Here is a 24,175-nt window from a genome sequence, read left to right as displayed (position 1 = left end):
GATGCTTTGCCATGATTAACTCTAGATTAATTCTTGCTATTCAGATCTATTTTCCCTTATCCCATTCTTATCTCTCCCTTCTGCTGGCCTGGGCACTCTGGTCATTGGATTGCTCAAACAGTCATGTTTAATCCATTTTCTTGATGCATATTCTACACCTCCATTGTTACCTTCTTTTCTCTCTCTCTCTGGAATAGTCAGACTATATCGTTTCTTCGGGTAACATTATCTTGGTTTCTCTCTCCTAGCTTCCCACCAGATTCTCCTCTTTCTCTCTCTGAATTAAGCCTTCAGTCTCTCTGCCTGGTCAGTGTGCAATTTCGCTTTCTCCCCACCCCGTCATTGCTCCCTTTGTACATGCTCTTCCGTCAGCACTGCCCCCACCCTGCTCTTTATCTGTAGCTGGGATTTCTGGTTTTATGCTTCTACACTGTCCTTTGTCTTTTGTTGCTCTTGTTCTTGTTGTTGTTTTCCGTTTCGGTTTGCTTGTTTGTTTGTCTGTGTGTTTGTGTGCTTTTGCTCCCTGTGTGTTTGTCTGTCTGTTTTCCTTTCCAGGGCTACCTCAAGAAACAAGCCAGAGTACACATGGTGGAGAGTCTCAAATACCACTTGAGTAGGGAAATAAAACAACCAAAGGCACAACAAGGGAGACCAAGGACGCCATTAAAGAACCCTTCCTGGACAGACAGGCCATAGACAGTCAATGAGCCTCCTTTAATATAGCAAAACTCGGAGGTGCAGAGCACATAACAAGCTTTTAAAACTTACAAGAGACAGAAAACTAGCCAAAATGATGAAACGGAAGAACTCTCCTCTAAAGAAATTCCAGGAAGAAATGACAACTAAAGAATTGCTCAAAACAGATATAAGCAACATAACTGACCAAGAATTTAGAACAACAGTCATCAAATTAATCTCTGGGATGGAAAAAGGCATGGAAGACACCAGAGAAGCTATTGCTACAGAGATTATGGTCCTTAAATATAGTTGTGATGAATTGAAAAATGCAATAAATGACGGGCATAATAAAGTGAAGGCGGCCACTGCACGGATTGAGGAGGCAGAGAGGAGAATAGGTGAATTAGAAGACACAATGTTAGAAAAGAGAAAGCCGAGAAAAAGAGAGATCAATTGATCCAAGAGCACGAAAGGAGAATTTGAGAATTGAGCGATGCAATCAAAGGGAACAATATCCGTATCATAGGAATTCTAAAAGAAGAAGAGACAGAAAAAGGAGCTGAAGGGGTACTTGACCTAATTATAGCTGAGAACTTCCCCAATCTGGGGAAGGAAACAGACACTGAAATCCAAGAGGCACAGAGAACTCCCCTCAGACGTAACTCGAATCGATCTTCTGCATGACATATCATAGTGAAACTGGCAAAACATCAGGACAAAGAGAGAATTCTGAAAGCAGGTAGGGAGAAAAGGGCCCTATCATATAAAGGGAGACCTATCAGAGTAGTTCCAGACCTATCTACTGAAACTTGGCAGGCCAGAAAGGAATGGCAGGAAATCTTCAATGTGATGAACAGAAACAATAGGCAGCCAAGAATCCTCTATCCAGCAAGCCTGTCATTCAGAATAGAAGGAGAGATGAAGGTTTTCTCAAATGAACAAAAATGGAAAGAATTCATCACCACTGAACCAGTCCAACAAGAAATCCTAAGGGGGCTCTATGAGGGAAATGTTGCAAGGAACACAAGATGCCAGAGACACCACCACAAGCATGAATCCTACAGAGAACACAATGACTCTAAAAACCCATAGTTTTCAATAATAACACTGAATGTAAAGGGACGAAATGCTCCAATCAAAAGACATAGGGTAGCAGAATGGATTTAAAAAAAAAATCCATTTATTTGTTGTCTACAAGAGACTTATTTTAGACCTGAGGACACCTTCAGATTGAAAGTAAGGGGATGGAGAAATATCTATCATGCTACTGGAAGTCAAAAAAAAGCTGGATTAGCCATATTTATGTCAGACAAACTGGACTTTCAAGTAAAGGCAGTAACAAGAGATGAAGAAGGGCATTCTATAATAGCTACAGGGTCTATCCATCAGGAAGAGCTAACAGTTATAAATGTCTACTCACCAAACTCAGAAGCACCCAAATACATAAAACAATGAATCACAAACAGAAACAATCTTATTGATAAGAATGTGCTAATAGCAGGGGACTTTAACACTCCACTCACAGCAATGGCTAGATCAACTAGACAGAAAATCACTAAAGACACAATGGATCTGAACGACACATTGGACCAGATGGATTTGACAGATATATTTAGAAGTCTACATCCTGAGGCTATGCAATTCACTTTCTTCTCAAGTGCGCATGGCACATTCTCCAAGACAGATCGCATACTGGGTCATAAAGCAGCCCTCAATGAATATAAAAGAATTGAGATCATACCGTGCACACTTTCAGATCACAATGCTATGAAACTTGAAATCAACCACAGGAAGAAGTCTGGAAAACCTCCAAAAACATGGAGGTTAAAGAACACCCTACTAAGAACGAATGGGACAATCATGCCATTAGAGAAGAAATTACAAAGTATATGGAAACAAATGAACATGAAAATACAATAATCCAAACTCTTTGGGAGGTAGCCCAGGCAGTCCAAAGAGGAAAATACATTGCACTCCTGGTCTATTTCAAGAAACTAGAAAAAAGGGCAAATACAAAATCTAACAGTGCACCTAAAGGATCTAGAAGCAGAACATCAAGAGCACCCCAAACCCAGCAGACGAAGAGAAATAATAAAGATCAGGGCAGAAATAAACAATATAGAAGCCAAAAAACAGTTGAACAGATCAATGAGACCAAGAGTTGATTTTTTGAAAAAATAAACAAAATTGAGAAACCTGTAGCCAGGCTTCTCAAAAAGAAAAGAGGTAGCACCCAAACAGACAAAATCATGAAAGAAAATGGATTATTACAACCAATCCCTCAGAAATACAAGCAATTTTCAAAGTAATACTATGAAAAATTTTATGCCAACAAACTGGACAACCTAGAAGAAATGGACAAATTCCTAAACACAGACGCACTGCCAAAATTCAATCGGGAAGAGATAGAAAATCTGAAGAGACCTGTAACTAGTGAAGGAATTGAATCTGTCATCAAAAGTCTTCCAACAAATAAGAGCCCTGGGCCAGATGTCTTCCCTGGGGAATTCTACCAGATATTTAAATCAGAGTTAATACCTATTCTTCTCAAGCTATTCCAAGAAATAAAAATGATAGGGAAACTTCTGGACCAATTTTACGAAGTTAGCATCACTTTTTTTTACCAAACTAGACAGAAACCCAGCAAAAAACAAACAAACAAAACAAAAACAACAACAACAACTATACGCCAATATCCTTGATGAGTACAGATGCAGAAACCCTCAACAAGATATTTGCAATCCAATTCAACAGCATATCAAAAGAATTATCCACTATGATCAAGTGGGATTCATTCCTTAGTTACAGGACTGGTTCAATATTCAGAAATCAATCAATGAGATACATCACATTAAGAAAAGAAAAGATGAAAACCATATGATCCTGTTGATAGTTGCAGAAAAAGCATTTGACAAAATACAACATCCCTTCTTAATAATGACCCTCGAGAAAGTCGTGATAGAAGGAACTTACTTAAATATCATAAAAGCCATCCATGAGAGCCCACAGCTAATATCATCCTCAATGGAGAAAAGCGGAGAGCTTTCCCACTGAAATCAGGAACACGACAGAGATGTCCACTCTCACCACTGTTGTTGGACATAGTGCTGGAAGTCCTAGCATCAGCAAACAACAAAAGGAAATAAAAGGCATCAGAATTGGCAAAGATTAAGTCAAACTTTCACTTTTCGCAGATGACATGATACTCTACCCAGAAAACCTGACAGACTCCACCAGAAGCCTACTTGAACTGATCCATGAATTCAGCAAAGTCGCAGGGTACAAAATCAACATACATAAATCAGTTGCATTTTTATACACCAATAATAAATACACCAATAAAAAGCAACAGAAAGAGAAATCAAGAAACTGACCCCATTCACAATTGCACAAAAAACCATAAAATACCTAGGAATAAACCTAACCAAAAGGAGAGAGAGGCTGACTAGTGAATATAAGTAATTTTTGTTCTACAGATTACCTACTCCAGGGGTCAGTCCCATAGGATAGGTGTGCGTCTCCTTATTTGTTTCAGAATGCTCTTCAGGGAGGTCCAAGACTTATTCAGCAAGGGATCTCATACATCCTGATTAAACATTTGTGGAGAGGAGAGGGGGGGTTATGTGTGTGTGTTGACTAAACCAATATTAGATACTGCTTAAATCCTAGATTCCATTCTCAGCTTATAGTCAGAGAATGTGCTGAAGAGTTGAAACAGACAACTCCACGTACTAGAGAATTTCACAATGAAATCTCTTGCGTGCCAAAGTGAAGTCACTGATAGCGCTGTTTCACAATGTAATGATGTGGAGGTTGAGGCCAAATTTATATGCAGAACAGATGGGCCCATAGCTAGCAGAAAGGGAAAAACTGCTCCAAAATAAGCTTGTTAACTATTATTATCTCTGAATATAAGCCGGGAGAAAATGTATTCTGTTTGGGATAAGCTAAAAGTATCTTAGGATCTTTTGAATTTATAGTCTTTTTCTCACATATTCATAAAGGGCTATAACTGACAGAATGCCTTCCCATCTGATGAGTACAGTTAACATGATTTTAATTAGCAAATTCAGCAATCCTTTAGAAAGAATTCTACCCAACGGTATTGTCTCTGAGAGAAATATTAAGAACCTAAGGACACCCGAGGAAATGTGAACCAAAGTTGGCTTTTCATATCTGTGGGAACTGTCAGTGATGACTCGTTTAGAAATCAAAAATTTCCCCTTACACCTCCCAAATAATTTCTGCCCTATATGCTCACGGAATCTTGAAATTTCTTGTGCAATAACTTCCTTTCATTTTATAATTTAAAAATGAACATGAGAGACAAGTACTTCTACAGATGTACCACTTGGACTAAAGTTCTTACTGAATTACTCATACAAAAATTCATTTTCTTTTTTTAATTTTTTTTAATGTTTTATTTATTTCTAGGAGAGAGAGAGAGAGAGAGACAGCGACAGCGTGAGCAGGGGAGGGTCAGAGAGAGAGAGTCACAGACTCTGAAACAGGCTCCAGGCTCTGAGCTGGCAGTCAGCACAGAGCCCGACGCGAGGCTCGAACCCATGAACCTCGAGATCATGACCTGAGCGAAAGTCGGACGCTTAACCGACTAAGCCACCCGGGCGCCCCACAAAAATTCATTTTCAAAGGGTGAATTTCAATGGGATAGCTGGGGAAGATCATGTAAGGAGGTCACAGGCTATCCAGGAGAATGGAGAGGGTACAACACACAGTAAGCTTGGACTGGACTGGAGCAAGACAAATGTTACTTATTTTGCTTTTTTGTAGAAGCTTATTTAGTGGATACAGGAGATTTACATAATTATTAGACTTTTCCCAAAGCTGGATCTTTAGCACTAACTTTAAAGGAAAGACCTAATCTTTAAGATGTGATAATATCCCAGTGTGATATTTGGAACACTAAGAAAAAGTAGTGGTCCTATATATACTCCTTAGCCCATTGGTTAATATGGGGAATTCTTCAACCACATACATAAAGGGAGGGATAGAGAAATAGGATTGATAAGAGGGGGTATATAAAACTGTAACTAGGTGCCTGAGAGGAGGATGGAAACTATAATAACCCCCCACCCCCACTCTCCTTTACATTACAGGGCCGAAAGGACCTCAATGTAGATTCTTGGTTTCATTAGGAATATCACACAATCTTGTAACAGGAGCTTGGAGACCATCTAAATCTTCTCAGTCATAGATACCAGTCACTGTCACTTCTCTAAGGTCATCTTCTTTGTAAGTGGCAGGTCTGGATTCCAAATCAAGTTTCTGCCTCTTTCATTCATGGTCCTTCAAAAGCCAAATATTCTTGGGGTTTTTACTGCAGAGAATATATGTATAGTTTGTCAATGCCACCTCTATAGAGCAGGAAATGAAATGGAAAGTTAGATCACTCTCTAGAGTATGCAGCAATTCAGGCAGGATGAGAGGATTCTTTTCCCTCTAACTGATCCAGAAAAGTCAATTCATGTGAACTCAAACCAAGAAAATGTAATGCTGATGGCTTTTATGTTGTTTATCTCACTATAAGAAAGTTAATACACTTCAAGAAAGGTACGACAAAATATGAAATTTCCTAAATATAACTGATTCAGTTCTCTCATAGTCATTGTTTCAGAAAGAATATCTGCCTGTCTAGCCCTCATCTCCTTTTGCATTGAGTTAGTCCTAGCAATAGGCAACATTTCAGTTTCCACACACAGCACAGAATGCCTTCCTTGGATGCTTGCACTTCCAAGTGTCAGTTGGTGTCGATAGGGCTGAGGATTTAATACTCAGAAGCAGACCCAATGAAGATGGAAACCACACACTCACTGGAAAATTCTTATTCACCCTCAACAGGGTTCCCTTTTCCTAGGCTGTCCCTACATTGAGTTGCACATAAGTGCAGGGACCACACCATCTAAAGCCAAGGGAAGTAGCCTTGGTTGTTTCCATGACTATTTGCACTGCCCCAGGAGAGGTCTTAGGAGCTGCTACCTCAACACTGTAGGCTGCAGAAAGTGACTTTCTTCTCCTTACCATCCTTCTCATCCCTTCTCAGAAGTAGAGCCCCTTCCACGCTAGAGGAAGAAGTGGAGATTGCCAGCAGGAACAGGCTTCATACTTACAGGTGGTCTTCACTTTGGGATTCTGATACAGAAATCCAGAGCAAAGAAATTCCGAGTTCAGCTTTTTTTTTTTCTGAACAAGTCCCTTCTCTAAAAATTTATATACTCTTCTTTCAACCAATTCTTCATTCCCTAAGTCTAAGTCGCCCATCCTTAGGCCAATGGGTAGCATAACTCTTTGCCTCATCTAGTGAGAACCATACTTTCTAGTGATCATTCACTCACTCAACTAACAACTATTTATTAACAATCATACTCTTGGTCAAGCACAAAATAGACACAGTCCCTCCCCCTACAGTGGCTTATAGTAGGAGACAGCCAATAAATGAGGACAAATACTAATATAGCATATATTTTATATTGTAGACATATATTATACATATTTCTATACACATACATATTCACTCTCAAAACTTGTATTATATATGTATGTTTCTATACATATAATATTAAATTATGATATGTGCTTTAGGAATAGTTTTTTAAGTTCTAGGAGAAAGAGTAACTGAGGAAATACACCTTATATTGAAGGATGAGGAAAAGGAGGAGACATTTCATCTAAGACTCACAAAGTGAAGGGGATGAGAAGGAGGATAAGTCCAAGCAGTGGGAGCAAGATACACACAACTCCTGAGGAAGGAGAAAGTGCTTGAACTAGCTTCTGACCCTTATCATTTCTCCTCCTTCTGCATTTCTCCATATTCTTCTCTTCTTTTCCTATACCTGGCTCTCTCAGAATTTTCTCTGGCCTTTCCTTGAATATTGATCTATATCTCTTAGCTCCTTTGAGTCTAAGGACTCTTGAAGATATCTTCCAGCCATGAGCTCTTTATTTCAGCCTTTTCCTATGAAAAGTCAAATCATCTCCAGCTCAAGAGTATTCAAGAAGACATATTTTGCAGAGAAACTTTTCTTAGCAAACATTCCTCTGGATGCAAAACAGGTAAGTGGCCTGGTCTTGTCTAAGGACAACCCCTCTTTACACACATCATTGTGTGTAAATAAAACCCATTTCAAAAGGCGATGAAAAGACAGCTTTTTGGAATTGCCTAGATATGGAGATATTAAGAAAACCCAAACATGTGAATATAGAAAGATGGTAGCTTTTTTTTTTCTTAAGAAAAGCAAACCTCAACTAAGAAAGCTTTCCTCAAAGGTTCTTAATCTGAGAACCTATAGAATAAAGATCCAAAAAGATCATCAGAATCTATAAACACCGTGAAAATTACATGCAAAAATTTTCCCTATGTCTGTATATGAATTTTTCTGGGGAATAGGGGTCTGAAGTTTTCACTGTTTCAAAGGGGTCCATTGGTTTGTATGAAAACCTGATACTTAAAGAAAAAGATGTTTTTCTGCTTGAAGAGACTCTGGCCTTTGTCATTTCATGCATACTCGTCCTGAGATCCCCAAAGGGATTCCATGAAACCCCCAGGGCTTTGCAGGGTACAGTTTGTAAACTCTTGCTATAAGAATCACCAAAAAAATCCTAAAATCAAGAGTCTTGATCTGTTTTTTGCCCATAGACACTCCCTTTAAAATTTTTGGATGGCATGTTACAGGCCTGACAAAATAAGGAACTTACAAAACAGTTGGAGGAGATTAATGTCTGCTAATAGCCCGGGGACTTTCGCTCAATGCTTTGTCCAGAGGCAGTCTTGTTCATTCATGGAAATAGGTTAAATGTATCCCCCAGATACATCTCTTGGAGTCAACTACAATAGCAGGATATATGCATCTTCTGAGTCAATAATACCTAAATATTTTAGCCTCTCAGAGTTAAATGTTTAAAAAGACTGTTTTATAGTCAAATAAAAATTTGACTTTAGTCTTAAATATAAAGAAGATAAAACATAGGATAATGTTGGCCAGGTTGATACTACCCAAATGATAAGAAAAACCATCATTGATCATTTTGATAGCTTTAAGCATTCAATATATTGATCTAATAATATTCTGAGATGCAAGACATATGCAAAATGTTGGTACCAGACTGGGATCTTGATGACAAACAATGGGAATAGGCACTGATTGACTCAAACAAAACAAGGGGCTCACTGAATTGGTGTTAGGTACCTCAAGGAATCTAGGAGAAGTCTGGATAACAAGAGCTGGAGAGAACCTAAGAAGGCAAAGAACAGCCATGATCCAGCTACCAGAACAATCTCCTTACTAAATGTACAGTGGTGCCAGGGACAACGGACACTTGCTGTCATCACCACTCTACCAAAAATCCCTCCAGTCTGTAGTGCTGTACACTAGTCCCTGCAGCTGCATCCGTGAATAGTCTCCAATAACCCTGATCACAAAGACCCTCTGGAGATTCAATATCTGACTCCATCAACTTCCACCCATCCTGGAATTCCTTCCAAAATAGGAAACCATTGAGATAGTGGGCAGTTAAATGGTTTTCTTCCAAAAGTCCTTAGCAATATTACACTAGAAAACATGAGTGAAGGGGCGCTTGGGTGGCTCAGTAGGTTGAATGTCCAACTTCAGCCCGGGTCATGATCTCATGATATCATGAGTTCAAGCCCCACATTGGGGTCGCTACTGCCAGCACAGAGCCCACTTCTAATCCTCTGTCTCCCCCCTCTCTCTCTGCCCCTTCCCCACTCTTTCAAAAATAAATAAACATTTAAAAAAAGAAAATGTGAGTGAGAATATAGATGTGGTAAGAAAAAGAGCATTTTATGATCTTCACATGGCACTAAGATCTTCTCTAAGAAGCAACCATAAGTTGAGTTTAATACTTCGTCAAGTGCCAAGGTAAAAGGTAAGGCTTGTAAGGCTTTCTGGGCCTGAGCCAGGCCTTACAGAGGAAGGTGTCATCATGCTGCATAAAGAAAGGAGGTCAGCTGGAGCTGGGACCATCTTTTATTTATGATTTCTATTCCCAAAGTATCTAGTTCAAAAAAGATGCTTGTACATGTTTAATTGATTTTATTAGTAGTAGAATAAGCTTCTGGTGAAATACCAACTAATTTTCTTCTTTTTCCATCAGCTCCTTACACAAGATCATATCCATTCACATCATTAGTGGGATTTCTCTTTCTTGTAAATATTGTAAATCAAGCCTCAGAATACTAAGATGGATAGGTCAAGGATCAAGAGCTACATTTTCCAATAAGTGCATCCAAGAATTAAGCAATGGAACCCTTGAAATTTAAAAAATCATGGAATACTATTCAGCTCTACAAAAGAAGAAAACTCTGTCATTTGCAACAACATGGATGAATCTGGAAGACATTAGGCTAAGTAAAAAAAGTGAGACAAAGAAAAATAAATAGCACGTGATTTTCCTTATATATGGAATCTAAAAGAATCAAACTCATAGAAGCAAAAAGTAGAATGGTGATTGCCACGAGTGTGGGGGAGGGGGAAAGGTGTACAAAGTCTCAGTTCCGGAGATCCAATGTACAGCAACATGAATATACTTAACAATACTGTATGGTATACTTGAGATTTACTAAGAGAGTAAATCTTAAGTGTTCTTACTACAAGAAAAAAAGAAAAATGAAATCTATGTGATGCAATGGGTATGCTAATTGACTTGATTGTGGTCATTATCTCCCACAACTTACAACCTATACATATATCAAAACATCAAGTGGTACACTTCACGGATATACATTTTTATTTGTCAATTATACATCAATAAGAATGGGAGGAAATCACACACACACACACACACACACACACACACACAATCACACAAAACATAAAACTGAGAAGGGAAAAACTCACTGGATAATTAGCAGAGAAACCTCATGGGGAGCATGACATTTTAGTGTTAGATGATTCACACGATGCACATTAAGGGCTTGAAGTGGAAAAATATTAAACCAGTAGGTCAGTCAGTCCTTCCACACTTGTTGCCAATGTTTACTTCAGTTCTGGTAAGCCAGTAGACTTGGGTATTTTTCTTTTCAGTAGATTGAAGAATATGAGTAACATCTGTGGTGTGTGTTGGATACTTGCTGAACAAAAGCTCAGAAATGTCACACTAAAATGACTAAGGCTTGGAGGAGACTAGTTGTTGGACAATCTCAGATTCCAGCTCTTCTGAAACTCAGCATAGAGATGAAGCAAAGGCTATGACCTGCCACTCCTAATCTTCAGAGGATGGGCAAGGCGATTAGTGTAACACCACACCCCTGGCTATTGAGGCACAGAAAAAAAATAAGTATTTCTTTTTGCTGGAGAGGAGAGAGGAACTTCTGAAAACAGTTAATGGAAGGAAATATTTTGTGAGGGCTGGAGGCAGATACAATTGCTTTGGTGCCTTTATTTCTGAGGAGAAGGGCTCAGATTCAAAGAAGAGTAGAATTATTTCTGACAGCAGCCATGGGGGGTTTTCTGTCCTTGAAGACAGGATGGTAGAGGAGGAATAGCTCCAGAAAGACTCTGCTGTCCAAAATGGAAAACTAGGGGGACACATAGCTAGGGAGGCAACAAGTTCTCTCTGAATATATTCTCCAAAAGTGGCATCCTTAAAACAAGTTTGTTTGGATACCATACTGCATGGTTGTTGTTGGAACTATAATAAAAAGATAGTGTGTGAAAGACAGTGATAGAAGATTCTGAAACCCACAGAGAAGGTAGAGATAAGGTCCCTTATCTCTGAACCTACTTCTACCAGCCCCAGTTCTCCCTAGCTCTCCACCTACTTACAATATAGTAATGGTGAAAAACACAGAGTAGATCATTATAATACCTCGTGGCCACCCCAGTCATCTGGAGTGGAGCACCTGAGGTGGAGAGATGAGTAAGAATCAGGGATTAAGAAAAAACCTTTATAATCAGGGATAACATAGATAGGACTTAAGTGATCTGATAGGTAAAACTCAGATTCTGTTAATCAAACAGATCCCTACAAGCAGACTGGAATTAAGCTGTGGGCGAAAGGGACTTGCATGTGTTGGACTGCTCTGTGGTTATTTCCCAACTTTGAGAAGGCCAGATGCAAATACATTGGTAGAAGCAGAACACAATTCTTTCTTTCCTGGGACATCAAAACAAATGAACTCAGAATATACCAGCAATATATTTCTGTTGATTTAAAGAATGGCTTTGTAGGGAACTGTCTCTGAGTTTTCTGCCTTCCTGGGAAATATCACAAATGTGAACCACCTTAAAGGAAGACAGAGATCAAAATATTTTTGAATATGCTGCAGAGAACATGAATTTACTGAGGCAACAGAGGGTGAAGGTATTATAGAAACTTATGGCTTTAACAATAGACTGTTAGACTCGACACTGATAATGTGATGTTGGCATGATCTTAACAGAGTCCATGAGAAATATGGTTACAAGACCAAATCGTGAATGTTGAAGTTGAATCTGGTTTGTTCAAAAGGTTCCCATGATGGTGGCCCTAAGTAAACTCTGGTTTCATCAAAGTGTTTCTGAGATTATTAACAAAAAATTCCAGAAACTCTGTTACCAATTTTTCCAGGACAATCTGATTTCAAATTTTTATTGGAGTCTGCCTTCAGCCAATCATTTCATTTCTCTGAGTCCCAATTTCCTTGCCATAAAATGAAAAGTATTAACTAAATTGATGTTTTGCAAACACATCATCCCTTTTTTAATATTCCATATGGTCTATAACTCTTCCTTAAGACGCATTGCCTTTATTTTTTTGAAGCAAAAAGTATTAATTACATGAGTAATACATGAATATATTTTCTTTGTAAAAGAAATGAAACATCATAAATTAAACTCTATCACATACAATCCCAGCTTTCTCTTCATCTCTTTTAATCACCAGTATTAGCTTGCCAACTTTATAAATATTTTTACTTACACATATTTGCTCATGGGAAATATATAGCCCTGTTTTGTTTGTGTATTTTCACAGGAACTGTACTCTACAAAACATATCATTCTGTGATTTGCTTTTTATCCATCCCACAATACACATGAACATCTTCAGTGTCTATAGATCTACCTCATTCCATACTGTAGAAGTACCATCATGCTTTTGGGTCACACCCATGTTAATGAACATTAACTTATTCTACTGAACATCTTTGAAAATGCCTCCTTGGGCACACATGAAAATATATTCTGGGGTAGATGGTGCAAATGAATTTGCTGGGTAATGGACATGAATCCATTAGATTTTAGTAAATACCAAATCATCCTCCAAAGTTGCTATACCAGTTGACACCAGCAGTTCATGAGAGTTCCCTCTTTCATGGAGAAGATTCTTGCTGATACTAAACCTTAAAAACTTTTGCCACCCAGGTAGATGGAAAGTAGCATCTTATTGTGTGACCCTATTACCAGTGATATTGAATACCTTTTCACATACCACCTCTTTGATTTCCCTTTACATGTAGTGCCTGCTCATGGCTCACTGGGTACAATTTCAGCAATGTCTATGTTCAAATGTCATCTCTGATATTTTCTGGTGTCTCAAGTCACTGAATCTCTCTGCTCACAGTTTATTTAGCTGTTCAAAAAGGAAAGAAAGATGCCTTTTCCATCTTCCTCAGTAAGGAAAACTGAACACTTCTTGAACACTCTCCTAGGGCTTAACTTCGTAAGGGCTATACAACTGTACCAAGTAGAGTATGATGAGAGGAGCAGAATCACTAAGAATGATATAAAATAAGGGACTTATGATGGGCGTTTGACCTTACACAATTCTGGGTGATGATTAAACAGTCCATGTAAGGCTGTGGTGTGTGGCACTGACCCTATAGTCAGCAGCTCAGGCAGCTGGGAAGAGAAGATGAAGGAGAAGAAAGGGTGTGGGGAGCAAGGGCAAACTGGGACCCCTGACATTGAACTGGGACCTATGAAAGTCAACTGAAATCCACACTGGTCTCTCCAAAATTTCAAATTAAATGATGTGACTCTGGTGCCTTTCATCACAAGGCGAAACAGACTTGATCTAGAAGTTGAAGAAGCTGAAGGATAATCCAGTGGATCTGGAGAAGCAGAGGAGTGGCCACGTGTGTGAGAGCAACAGCAGCACCAGAACTCTGCCCCTAGCTTCCGGGGTTAAAAAGAACACTGCCACACGTAACTTCCACTTCCCATGCCTCGCAGCCCCACCAACCCAAAACTAGGCAGGTGGAGAAATCTGGGGAGCATAGTTCCACCTGAGCTGAGCACACATGCTACCAACCCAGGACAAATGACAAGCATGAAATGGGTTAGTTGTGGACCCGTTGTTGAAATGTTTGATCTGTGCACATCCTGGTCATTTCATTTGACAGGCTGTTTCTTTCTATGCTTGTTCATAAAGAGGAAGATCAAGGGAGTGAGGTGGTCAAGTAGCTGCGTCTTAGCAGATCAAAGAAAAAATAAGATTTTGTAAGGGAAGAAGCTAATAACAAAGGCTGAAATTAAATCTGGGGATCTGTGGGCCATTTTGCAGAGAGTTTGAAGAAGACAGAATTCCCTTCCCTGTGGATCCCAGCCACACATGACTACCTGAAGAATCCCAACCGCATGGATTTCCCCTAATGCCAAGTGAAGTGCATCTTTGTCTTTTGGAACAGACCTGTTTTACAGGAAAAGAATTAAATGCAAGGACCATATAAGCACTACACTAATTACAAGCTGGAATGTGTCAGCCAGAAATGAGTTACAAGCTGGCCAGGGCCTGCAAACTATAGTTAGATATTTAATAATGTTCAGGCATGCAGCTGCGAGTGCTTCTGGATGCTTGCCACCTTTTATTATGGTGGCGCCTGGCAACACACTTATACTTTAGAGTCTGTCAGCCTTTCCAGTAGAAACTCCATCTTTTCAGAACTTTCTAAATCTACTTTTTAAATTACATAAATTAGAAACTTGCATGTAGTTTGTCCAAAATGAGGATGTTTTGTGGTTGTTCTCACTGTTATTGTTCTGTTTTTCAGATTTGAAAAACTTCAGTCTGGTTCTACCATTTACTGTACCAAAAAAGAAAGACAGAGGAAGGAAGAAAGGAAAAGTACAAGAAAGGTAGGAATGGAAGAAAGGAAGGAGGGAGGGAGAAAAGGCAAAGTTAATAGATAGGTTCTCAGCTTGGTTCCAATTTTTCCTACAGAAATAACCTGTTTTTTCCTTTCACTATCTGGGGCTGTACTGGAAAAGGAAAATACACTATAGGCAACATGTTTTGCCTAAAAATGATATGTCTTTAGATAAGATAAAAGAAAGCTAAAGATGGGGAATGTACCTTTTCATTTCTTAGTTTTATATAAAATTATTAGTCTGGCAATGCAAAAGAAATCAGGAAACAGTTTTATGCTTCAATATATACTTTTAAGAAGAAATTTTTCATTAGGAAAATTGCATATATAGTTCAGGGATCCTTGATTAAACAGGAAAACCTGCAGTGATTTCTCAGTTCTTATTGTAAAATACATTATAGATTTAATAGCAACTATTCAGAAGAAAGGAAGGAGGGGGTAGAAGGAAGAAAGATATCACTTCCACAAATGTACACTGGGATTAAGATGCATCCCAATTTTGGGGGGCTCCTGGGTGGCTCAGTCAGTTAAGCATCTGACCTGGGCACAGGTCATGATCTCACAGTTCGTGGGTTCGAGCCCCACGTCAGGCTGTCAACTTTGAGCCTGGAGTCTGGGGCCTGTTTCCGATTCTGTGTTTCCCTCTCCCTCTCCCCTTCCCCCACTCACATTCTGTCTCTGTCTGTCAAAAATAAACATTGAAAGGTAAAGAAAAAAAAATTTTAAAGATGCATCCCAATTTCAGAAGAAGAAATATATATATGTACACATACGTGTATATATATGAAGATCGAAGTGTCTTAGAATATGGAAATAGAACATATAGCTCATTATCATTTACAAAACACTTTCAACCAAATTTTGCTATATCATTCTTTTCTGCTTTTGATGAACTGCCAGGCAGATTCCATAACTTTTCTAGTTATTTTTCAGGTATCAAAAGCCAGTTAAGGAGCATCCAGGTGGCATGGTTAAGATTCTGACTCTTGATTTCAGCTCAGGTCATGATCTCATTGTTCGTGAGTTTGAGCCTCACATCAGGCTCTGCACTGACAGTGTGCAGCCTGCTTGGGATTCTCTCTCTCTCTGCCTCTCTCTTTCTCTCTCTCTCTCAAAAAAAAAAAAAACTTTTTAAAAAAGCCAGTTAAATGTAAAGTCAAACTGCCACAATCTTATACCACTTAAAATTGCATACCTCTTCCTACGTCTGAACCAGTTTGGATGTCAACATAGGTGGAAGGGTTAGGCTGAGCTTCTCTGAGATTTTTTTTTTTTTTTTTTTTTTTGTCCTTGATCTTTCTCTTCTCCTCCTCCCATCCCTCTACTTCCTCTGGTCTCTCCAAGTTTGGAGTAAGGTAAGGATTAAGGGAGAAAGAAAGGTCTTATCAGGATGATCTTACAGCCAGTTCATCCAAGACACTTCCAGTTACTTTAGGAGCTCCCAGTCATTCTTGTTGTCTACAATATTTCTATGAAGTGTTTGTTATGAACAGTTACACAAAATTCATGAGAAGGGGTCTGGGAGACCTCTAACCTCTGCTTCCAGCTCCTGCCATGGCTTTATCTGATATCATGAAAGACATGTATAGCTAAATCTGAATAATGACTGGAACTTTTTCAGATACAAAGTGAAGTTTCCTTTATGTGGACAGCATGCAGTGCATAGTTAGGGATGCCCCTACTAGCATCGTGATATACCAGGTAGCTGTTCTGTAGCCCATGGCACAAATTACATTACGGCCTTCAACATACTGAAAACCATTAGGCTACCAAGTGGGAGGATCAGTAGAAAAGCTGAAAATTATAGTCTGCTTGCATATAAACTATTCATGAGAAACAGGGGCTAAAAAATCTTGATGTATAGAGAATAACGTGAAAGCTAAGGTTTCCTATGTATTATATAGTACAAATCAACTGCTATTTATTTTATTCCTATATTGTAAATAACAAGAGCCAGATTTCTCACTATTGTGGACAGAAGTAAAGGTTAAGGAAAGGGAGAAACTAGAATGAACTTATTTGTTGGATTGGAATCAAGTTATGAATGCAGGTACTCAGTGTGAGCTCATATACATACAAATAAATAGATAGATATAGAAATGTATATCTGTTTGCATATATATATGTTTCCTAGTTCTGTTTACTGAGAGAGCTGAGAAGCACTATCTTCCAGCAGTCTGAGCATACCCAGCACCAGATCTTGGTTTCTATATTCCATTCTCCAATAAAAGGAACCAGAGCTCCTTGGGGGAAAGGATTGATTCTAGAGGTGGGCCAGGAAAATACAAGATAAGCCTGGAAGATGTTGTGGTGCCAGAAAATAAGGAGGTATTTGAGAAAGGACAGGGGCACATCAAAAGGCAAGGACATGGTCCAGTGAGTGTGTGGGGTGTGTGTGTGTGTGTGTGTGTGTGTGTGTGTGTGTGTGTGTATCACATCTTCCTTATCCAATTGTCTATATATGGACAGTTAGGTTACTTCCATATCTTGATTATTGTAAATACCATACAATGTAATTTATATTCAGAATCTAACAAACAAAACAAATGAATAAAGAAACAAATAAAAAGGAGAATCAGATAATAAATACAGAGAACAAATTGATGCTTGCCAGAGGAGAGGGAAGTAGGGGACGGACAAAATGGGTGGAGTGACATGGGAGATTCAGGTTTCCAGTTATGAAATTAACAAGTCACAAGAATAAAAGGCACAGCATAGAGAATATAGTCAATGATATATAGTAGCCTTGTACAATGACAGGTGGTGGCTACATTTGTGGTGAACATAGCATAAAATATAGAGAAGTTGAACCCCTGTGGTGCACACTTGAATGTAAAATAACATTGTGTATCAACTATACTCAAATAAAAAAAATATTAAAGGCAAGGACACAACCTAGGGGAACTTCCCATGGTCAGCGCTGCAACAATTTTATTTTAAAAAATAATTATAGTACTGGATTATAACCCATAGAATACAACAATTATCTATGAATGCACAATAATATTAAGGCATTATTGATTCAATAAATAAAGGGGGGAAAGTTCCTCTTTACAGAAGAATCCCAATTTATAAATGTAGAAGGAACCAAGAAAATAAAAAATCATCACTAAGGGGGCACTTGGGTGGCTCAGCCCTTTAAGCATCCACCTCTTGGTTTCTGGCTCAGGTCATGATCTCACAGTTCATGAGTTCGAGCCCCACATTGGGCTTGGAGCCGACAGCTGTTTGGGAGCTGATCTGCTTGGGAATCTCTCTCTCTTCCTCTCTTTCTCTGCCCTGCTCCCACTCACTCATGTGTGCTCTCTAAACAAACAAACAAACAAACTTTTTGTTTAACAAATTTTTAAAAAATTGCCATTAGGCAAATGCCATAGTAACAGTTGTCACAGGCAAGATGTATCAATGTATGATGCAAAAACCATTGAGTAAAATTTGAGGAGATTCAAGATATCAACATAGTCTCAAAGTATCTCGCCTAAGACATTTATCATTTATATAAGGGAAAGTAGTAACTTTACAACAGACAAACCCACAGACACCCTAACCAACTGATTGAAGTTAATATCTGGAGTAACAAAAAGTGTTAACATCATGCATGCCCTAACAGGATGCCCTAAGAAGGACACACATCACTTCTGAGATATTCCTGTCCAAAATGCACAACTTCAATATGATTAGGAGAAAACATCAGATGAACTCAAATTGAGAGTCACTCTACAAAACAAGTGGCCCAAACTCATCAAGAGTGTGAAGGTCATGAAAGACAAAGAAAGAATGCAGGGCCATCACGACTTGTGGGAGGCTGAGGTGACACAGCAAATGAAGGCTATGGGGTTTCGTCCTGGAACAGGAAAGGGGTTGAGAGGGCTATCTCCTGAAATTTCCATAGAGTCTGTGATTTAACTAACAACATTGTACAAATGTTCATGCCTTGGTTTGGACCACAGTACTGTGGTTACCAAAGGTGTTAACATTAGGGGAAGCAAACTCAACAATTTTTTCAACTTGCAGTTTTGCAATTTGAAGATTATTTCACAATAAAAAGCTTTCCTTAAAAATCCCACAGATCAGAAAGATATTTTGTCTTGGTTGTAGTGCACACATAATTTAATTATATCCAACATGCTATCATCAATATAGAAGCTATAGCTACAAAAACTGACAAATATATATTCACAGCTAGAGAAATTGAATCTTAAATTTTTTATGACAAAGTTGATACTGAATTCAAAAGAAAGAAGCAAAAACACAGCATGATAGTACACACTTTTTTTCTTTTCTGCTCACTTTTATAAATGTGTGAAACTTTGAAGAGTTATTTTGCAAATTGATATGAATGTCCAACATTGTATTAAGCTTTTTTGTAAATAACTTCTTTAAATTTTGGTTGAATTTATTTAAGATCAGGTGGAGAGGGGTGTTTGGGTGGCTCAGTTGGTTGAGCATCCAACCCTTGATTTCGGCTCTGGTCATGATCATAGGCTGGTGGGATCAAGCCCCATGTTGGGTTCCACACTGAGTATGGAGCCTGCTTGAGATTTTCTCTCTCCTCCCTTTGCCCCTCTCCCCAGTTAGGCCATTCTTTCTCTCTCTCTCTAATAACTCACTCACTCACTCACTCACTCACTCACTCACACACTCACTCACTCACTCACTCACTAAACAGGTGAGGATCTTTCTTTTAACTAAGGGGGATTATCTTAGATAGTCTGGGTGGGCCTGGCCTAATCAGTTGAAAGCTAGACAAGCAACACTGATGCTTTTCAGCAGAGAAATTTTTGTACCTGTGGTCTGCAGTTTTAGCCACTATCTGCCCTTCCTGATGGCCTGTCTTTCTGGGGTTCCAACTTGCCCAGCCAGTAAAACAATAACCCAATTCCTTGTGAGAAATCTCTTACTCTCTATCTCCTGTTAGTACTGTTTTTCTGGTGAAAACTTGATTGATTAAGATGTTAGACTCCATGGTCATCTTCATCTTTCCCTCACAGAGACATCTGTTATCTGGCACTAGATCCTCTAGGGTGCCTGATGTCCAAATACTGACTCTTACCCCCCAAGATCTCTCAATGGAAACCCCCAATTGGTAATTATCTGATCTCTGAAATGCCTTTCCTGACTTATTAGGTACACTGGAGTAGCTGTTATATAAATTTTCTGAACTGGGACATTCATCTTTGAGAGTGAAAGAGGTGCTATTCACTGGTTGGGGGCCAGACATGAATATAACCCAAGCAAGTTGCCTCTCTTATATACCTCTGTTAGGCTGTGACATCCAGCCATCCATGCTGCTTCCTCAGAGCTAGTACTTTCAACAGGCTCCTCAACTGGCCCAGGGAAGCATATACCTTTGCACGTTCAGTGGGAGTGCAGATCCCTCTCACTGCAGCCCTGTCTCCTTTCTCTGTCATTATGGCAGCTTCAGCCACAGCCTGACAATTTTTTTTCAAGTATAAATCAAGTAATATTCCCTAACCTTTAAACTACAAAGAGTAGGAGTCGAGCTTTCTAGTTGGTTCCCTTGAGTAATCACATGATAGTGCCAAACCCCCAAGTATCATGTGATTTACTCAAGTTGGTTCCCTTGAGTAAATCACTTGATAGTCCCAAACCCCCAAGCTCTAAAAGGTAGAAGTAAAGCTTTCTAGATGGTTCTCTTGAGTGAATCAAATAATCTAATATTGTGTCCTTCATATTTTTCTGAAGTCCCAACCCCCCACACTCCAAAAGGAAAAAGTCAAACTCTCTAAAGGTTCTCCTGAGTAAATCAAGTAATAGTCTCAAACCTCCAAACTCTAAAGGGTAGAAGTCAAGCTTTCTAGATTGTTCTCTTGAGTGCCTCCTCACTTGGAGGACTTCCTGCCTTCTTCATGGCGGGCATTTCTCCCACCCTGTCAACAACTCTCACCAAAGAACTCCCTGTTGAATTCTTCCTTCAGTCCCGTAGCCTTCCTTTATACATTCTGAAGCTGCCTGCCCAACCTGTTAGCATGCTCCAGAGAGATGTTTTGGTTCTAATTGCTTTTGGTTTGGGGGGCCTTTGAGGACACTGAATCAGCAAGAAAAATTTCCCTTAACACCACAACCTCTATCAGTTAAGTCCTACCACAATCACCTCAGGCAGGTAGGTAAGTCCTAGGGTCTTGTTTAAAAGTGAGAAAAATATGTGTTTTATGAAAAATCATACAGTTGTTAAGGGACAAAGCCAAAATGAGGAATCAAATCTTCTGACACATAGTCTAACAAACTTCTTATACACTACATTTCTTCTCACTGACAAAACAATTGAAATGCCCAATATGATATATATGAAGGATGGGGTCAATCAGCTGTCGACAAAATGTACAAGAAAGAAACAACCTGCATTCAAGTATAATTAAGTCTACATTCAAAATGTGCACATTTATGATGCTATTTCTCCCACACTAACAATTGTACTATCATTCAGAACATTTCCAGTCTAACTATCCTACAACCAAACCAATATACCTACCAGGGCGGCAACTTCAACTATGAATCAAAGAAAAACAAATAGAAAACAATATCTTGCCCCTCTCTCAATCCAAATAATTGAGCCCCACGTACGAATGTTCTCCATTCCAACACTATTTTTATGCGTGTGGGTCACTTTCAATGTTCCAAGAGCATTCTAGACCAAGGGTAATATGGCAAAGGTGTCATTTAGTCATCCACATCCCAACACCAGCAGGACCGCTGAGAAGTTGCCAAAATACCCCCTCCCATGGCATCAGTATAAGTACCCATTCTTAACATAGAAACAAACTCGTTCAAAGTGAACTTCCCTCTGGGAATGGAAGAAAGCTGAGCTCTGACCAGTTGTCTCAGGACGTCCTCCCATGGACCATTGATCTAGACCATGACACAAAATGAGGCAGAATCTGTGAGGTACGAGTGTGGGACAGGGACACCCATTCCTCTCTACAAAATCAGAACAGTGGAGCTCTGTAGATTCTCTGGGGAATTATCTTCTCAGCCTTCAAGCTGAAGTGAGGACCAAACACAGCTTTCTAAGAAGGAAGGCTGACACATTGAAGAAAAGTGTAAAGAGAAGGAAGCTGACCCTGTCTGTGTAAGAGTGCCCTCTTCTCAGGATGGTCCAGGCTCTTGTATCTTCTCTCCACACCTTTTGCAAGAGTTGTCACCTGTATTTCCTCAAAGTCTTTCCCTTTCTGCTGACTTTCCATGCACTGAGGCGTCACTTAACTAATTCAGATTCTCCTCACCTCTACTATACTATACATTCTCAACAAGACTCATCCTGAAGGGGGTGAAAATTGGATTGGAGATGGGAGAATCTTTTTTAAAGTCTCTTTTTATGTATAAAGTATAAATATATATACAGTATATAAACACACATACAGTATATCTGAATCAAAAATGCCATTGAATTGGCAATTAGAAGGAAAGATGTCTAAAAGACTTCTTAGGGAAGTGATAATGAGAAAAAAGATGACAGACACTGGTGTGCACTGAAGCAGCAGCATCCTGACTGTCATCCACTTCATTCTCCCTCTCAGCTGCCCAGTCCTACCTCCCTCCAATATTCCAGTGCATCCTACACTTCCCGGCCAGGGGTGCTTCTAGAAGCACCTGTCAAGCCTTGTTATTCGAGGCTTGACTCCTCCTCAGTCTTCCTACTTCAGAACTTGACTCTCATTTCCAGTCAACTTGAAGGACTTTTGATTCCTCCCATACTTTGGATCATGTTACTTTCTTTTTTTAAAATTTTTAATATTAATTTATTTTGGAGAGAGAGAGGGAGACAGTATGCGCAGGGAAGGGGCAGAGAGAGAGGGGTACACAGAATCTGAAGCAGGCTCTAGGCTCTGAGCTGTCAACACAGATACTGATGGGGGCCTCGAACTCACAGATCGTGAGATCATGACCCGAGCCAAAGTTGAACACTTAACTGATTGAGCCACCCAGATGCCCCTTGTGTTGCTTCTTCTACTCCATGCCCTCTTGAACCACCTCTACCCTTGAAAGCACTATAAAGCTATCAGCGCTCAGCTTAAGTACTAACTCCTTTATGAAATGTCTCCCAGACCACCCCAATAAATTGTTCTTTCCTTTGTCACTCTGTAGCACTTTCTACTTTTCTACCATAACCCTTAATGACATTGTATGAGTCTGTTATGTATTTGTTTTAGCCACACTCCCAAGCCCACTCCATGTAAAGTTAGGCTTCCTGAGGACAGAATTGATGAATTGATTATCCCTGAAACTGGTACTGCAGCAAGAATGACCACTTATCCATTTTAATTACTCAACACTTATGAGTAGAAGTAATGAAATCAAAACCACAACCACTAACATTAAAGCAATAGTCATAGGTTACAAAATACAAAATGATCAGGAATGAGAGCTAGAACTTTGTGGTGACATTAAAACAATTACATAAATAATCATATTGATTTAACAACTGTTTGAACTCAAGAAAGTATGAATTGTCAGCATCAACCACGTTGGTTATCATGTTGAAGATGATACACATCACCTTCAATTCATACAACAATCTGTTCTTGGGGTGAGGGATTGAGGGGAAGTCATTTGAATTTTAAGGAAGAAGAAACTCAACCTCAAACTAATGAAAAGCAGAATACTGAGTATAACTGACTCTAAAAGGCCAAGTTCTTCCTTCGATGATATAATTCCTCTGTAGAAAAGCTAGTTCTGTACAGCAGCTCAGAGGAACAACCATCTTGGTAGATGTCACTGAAATGAAGAGCCTTAAAGCTCAGGCTCTAGAGTCAAACGGGTTGAGCTTAACTCCTGGCTCTGTCACATCTTAGCTGCAAGACTTTGGAATCTGAACCTTGTTTTTCTCATCCACAAAATTGGGAAAATGGATAAAGTAGTTCCGGAAACTTTAGGAGAGAATCCACTTCCTTTCCTTTCCCAGTTTCTAGAGACTGCCTGTATTTCTTGGCTTATGGTTCCTTCTTCATCCTTCAAAGCCAGAAAAAAATGGGAATCCTGCTCATATGACATCACCCAACCTCTTCATTGTCACATGTCCTTCTCTGACTCTCTTCTGCTTCCCTTTTCCACATTTAAGCATCCTTGTTATTACATTGGGTTTGCCCAAATAATCCAGGATAACCTCCCTATTTTAAAGTCAGCTGATGAACAACATTAATTCTATCCTCCATGTAACCTAACATAATCACAGGTTCTAGGGATTAAGATGTGGGTATCTTCATGGACCATTATTCTGCCTACCAGACTGTTCCACTAATTAAAAAATTTTTAATGTTTTATTTATTTTTGAGAGAGAGAGACAGCACAAATGGGGGAGGGTGAGAGAGAGAGGGAGACACAGAATCTGAAGAGAGTCTCCAAGCTTTGAGCTAGCTGTCAGCACAGAGCCCA

This window comes from Crocuta crocuta, unplaced genomic scaffold (genome assembly GCF_008692635.1).
Source record: "Crocuta crocuta isolate KB4526 unplaced genomic scaffold, BGI_CrCroc_1.0 scaffold99, whole genome shotgun sequence".
Classification (NCBI taxonomy): domain Eukaryota; kingdom Metazoa; phylum Chordata; class Mammalia; order Carnivora; family Hyaenidae; genus Crocuta; species Crocuta crocuta.
Note: the sequence above shows the minus strand (reverse complement) of the source record.